Raw genomic sequence first — 4354 nt, forward strand, 5'->3', positions numbered from 1 at the left:
TCTTGTGTTTTGTTTATTGCTACAATTTAAGAACTTTATTTAAAAACAATTTGGAAGATCACTAGGTACAACTAGTGACTGTTTGAACTGTAAGCCATGGTCAACAAGTTAAACTTCGACTTAGATCCTGTTCATTGTGCATTTGGGGCAATCCAAAGTACTGTACTTTCATTAACTTTCAAGCTTCCTTTGCAATTTTCATTCTTCATAGATCCCCATGAATATACTTCTTGTTTAAGTATGTTTTAAAATACTTACTATAAGTTTTATCTAGATCTTAAAGCGAGATTTTTTTGAACAATACCAGTCTTCCTCCATCAAATGTTATAAAGTATGAAAAATGTTGAGCAATGTAGTAAAAAAATCTTATAATACACTTAGATATAGTACATGAATAATTAAAGTATGTTCCTATAAATATGGTACCTTAATCAGTGGGTTTTATGAAGTCAGACTTATGAGGAAGCATTCAGCTTTTAAGCAAACAAAGAACATGAGAAACTGACAGCATTTTTGTATAGGCTTAGGAGAAGATTTACTGAAGTTGGAGGTAGTATTGTCTGTTTTAGTACAACAAAACTGATTTTGAGGCCTATAAACTTAAGTCTTCACCTTATTGTTAAGACTAGCTAAATATAGTCCAGTTTTGCTGAAAAACTGCAAAAAGCGTAAAATAATTTTTTCTCTTAGGAAACCTAAACATTGTACTTTACAATTTATTAAATGCAGTTAAAAAACATATTTTTAGTAATCTAAAACATACATACATACTTTAGAAGATATGTATCAAGTACAAGATCTTCTGGGGCTAGGGATATAGCTCAGTGATAGAGTGCTTTGAGGCACTAGGTTTGATCCCCAGCAAGGTGGGAGGCTGCTACTTAGTAGCCAATAATAGCAATCATAAACCTATATAATGGTTTCTAAAGGTGAGAGCTGGAAATAAAGTTTGACCAGTTTTTGTAGGTTACTTTGTGTTAGATCCAGAAGTAACCTGAAGTTTAGAACATTAAAATAAAACTGGAATGAAGACTAGACAAATCTGTGTATCTTGCAGCAAATGGTACTTGCATGTTAATAAAGACTGATTGACTAAAAGGTATGATAAACACTTGATGTTTGATCTTTTTAGCCTTGATGTCTCTTTTTTTTTTTTTTTTGTGAAAGATTCACAAGATTCTGCAATGAAACCTTAATAGTTTCCTGAAATAGTAATTAACTTCATATTATGTGCAGATCTCCCCAATGTTTTTTTTTTTTTGCACAAAAGATATTACTATAAAATGTTTTATTCAATTTTTATTTGATTTTTTTTTCTGTCTAGGTTATGCTTTTTGTTTTTCATGGAGTTATTATCAAGTTAATTTCCTTACTTTTGAAAGATGCATACATATAGAGACATAGAATTTATTATATGCAGTAAATTCAGTTCGTGCTAATAGAGAAACACATTGAGACATCTTGTTCTGCATAGGCCTGTCATCTCGGTGCAAGTCATTTGCTAAGCTTATTCATTTATTTAGAAAGTACAAATATTCTAAGCAATAATATAAATTTGCTATTAAAAATTGAAGTGTTTAACTCAAGTAATATCTAAATAGAACAAATTTCATACAAATTAACAAAGCTAGAAAGTATTTAGATATAACAGTTCTAAGTTGAGCTCTGATTCACTGTAAATTTGATTAAATAAGGTCTTATACTCAAGATGCCATTGGCTCTATTTTATATGTACATTTTGTGTTTTATTTGCAATATATAAATCTGGTTTAATATCAAACCAATCATTTTATATTCCTGTTAAACTTAATGGTTTGTGGTTTACTTAATGGTTTGTTGGTTTAAACAAATATTTAATAGTATACAACTATTTTGGTATATTAGAGCACCAACCTGGGAGTTAAAAAAGTCTAGATCCTGTGCTGATTAGTCACTTGAGTTTCAACAAGTCTTTAGGCCTCTGTTTCACATCTGTAAAATTAGGATGTTGTACATCTATAGAGTGATGTTTTACCACCTTATTTTTCTAATAAACAAGACTATTGTATAAAACCAAGACTATAACATTATAGATGCAGATTGGAAGAATTTTGAACTAGAGAGAAAAAATTGAGTTTTTGCTACTTCTAGATTATGGATAAAATATTACACATCAGTACTAAAACTAAGGGCTAAAGATGAGGCTCAGTGGAGGAAGGCTTTATTAGCATGTGTGAGATCTTAGATTCAATCCACAGAACAACTAGTAACAAAAGTACTGTAACTAGATTAATTTAGAATCTTTGTGGGGTTTTTTTCTAGCCTGCTATATGTTTAAAAAAAAAATCCAGTTTTAGCTCTGGTTATCAGTAATTTTCTAATATGAAGGAAAAGTATGTTCTGTGATTTTCATACCAGTATAATTAATGCCAAGATCAATCTGAATTCAATTTTCTTTTTCCTTTCATTGTTTATTTTTGCAGTGCTGAGGATTGAATAGGGCCTGGCACATGCTTGGCAATACTACTGAGCCACATCCCCAGCCCTCTTCCTTCCTTCCTTTCTTCCATTCATTCATTCATTCATTCATTTTAGTACTGGGAATTGAGCCCAGGGTACTGCTACCAGTGACCAACATCTACAGACCTTTTTTAAACTTTATTTTGAGATAGGTAACTTGTCATCCTCCTGCTTCAACCTCTCCATAGCTGGGATTACAGCCTGTGCCACCTTGCTTGCTTTAAGTATTCTATTTGCCTATGAACTACAAAAGAGAGAAAAATGTTTTTTCACTCATGTACTAATTTATCCTGAATTGGGTACATCATGTATGATATCTGTGTCTACTTCATATAAATCTTGCTGAGCCCATTAGACCTTCCCCTCCCCCTCCTCCCTCCCTCCCCCCTCTCCCCCCCTCTCTTTTTGAATGCCCAAGTCCTCACCCATGCTAGCACACAAACTCTACTACCAAGCTACACCCTCCAGCTCCCCCCAATTTTTTATTTTTGTATATTGTTCTCATACAGAACATGGGTAAATCAGACTTTTCCTCTCTTTCTAGTACTAGATACTTGGAATTGCTTTTATATTTAGAATTTTTTTTAAATATTTATTTTTTTAGTTCTCGGCAGACACAACATCTTTGTTTTTTTTGTATGTGGTGCTGAGGATCGAACCTGGGCCGCACGCATGCCAGGGGAGCGTGCTACCGCTTGAGCCACATCCCCAGCCCCTAGAATTTTTTTTTTAATCTTGCTGTGTTGCCCAGTCTGGCTTCTGACCCAGAATTCTCTCCTCAGCCTCCTAAGTAGCTGGGGTTACAGGTATGCATCATTTTTGTTGTTTGTGTTTTGTTTATTTTGAAATGGAATCTCAATATGTTGCCCAGGCTGGTCTTGAACTCCTGATTTCAGTTGATCTTCCTGCTTCAGCCTCCCCAGTGCTGGGATTATAGGTGTGCACCACCACACCAGGCTTTTCAGTTGTTATTAATGCAAAAATGTTTTATTACATTTGAACTCAATATATTTTATATACTAAGTCCTTTATGATAGGCCCTATTGCTTCATTATTTAGAAAAGCATATATAAAATGGCAGGTTAGGATAAGAAAATCAAATTGAATGACTCCTTGGTGCTGGAGATTGAACACAGGGCCTCACACATGCTAAGCAGCATTCTACCACTAAGCTACATCCCCATCCCTTGTGGTGTTTTTGTGTTTTATTTGAGACAGGGTCTCCCTTAATTGTTCAGCCTGACCCTGAACTGTTGATCCTCCTAGTAGCTGGGATTACAGTTGTGCACCATTGCACCCAGGTAAATTTGGTGACTTTTTAAAAATCAGAGTTGTCTAAAATTATTTTATCAGAGCCTTTACATTTTTTGGCATCATAAGGTAAAGCTTGTGGTTAATCCTGCCTATGCATGCCAGCTGGCCCAGATCTGTGATTAATTTTTTTTTTAAGTAGTAGGATTTTAATTCTAGGCATCTAAATTTTGATGTGTACTTATCAAATTTATATTTTTTAAGTCAGTGTATTGTCATTTCTGCTTTAGAAAACTCAAGTCTGTATCAATCTCCAGTATGATTTTGAATTGGAAAGTATAGTTTTTTAAGATCATCAAAGGCAACGTTTATCATTCCATAATTTCATTTGTTTTTGAAATGCAAGCTTCATTAGTTTATTGCCACCATCCAAATCAGCCAGTATTTTTTCTTCTGATTTTTGACTTAAAAAAAAAAAAACAAAGGATCTAAGAAAATATTTAATGATGATCCAAGATCACAAAATGATTTGCAGTAAGATTCTAGATTCAGATTATCATTTGAGTTAATTAGAACAAATATGGTGCTTAGATTCTAAAGAATT

This window comes from Marmota monax, unplaced genomic scaffold (assembly GCF_021218885.2).
Source record: "Marmota monax isolate L192 unplaced genomic scaffold, Marmota_monax_Labrador192_F-V1.1 WCK01_AAM20220418_F8-fsc00063, whole genome shotgun sequence".
Lineage (NCBI taxonomy): Eukaryota > Metazoa > Chordata > Mammalia > Rodentia > Sciuridae > Marmota > Marmota monax.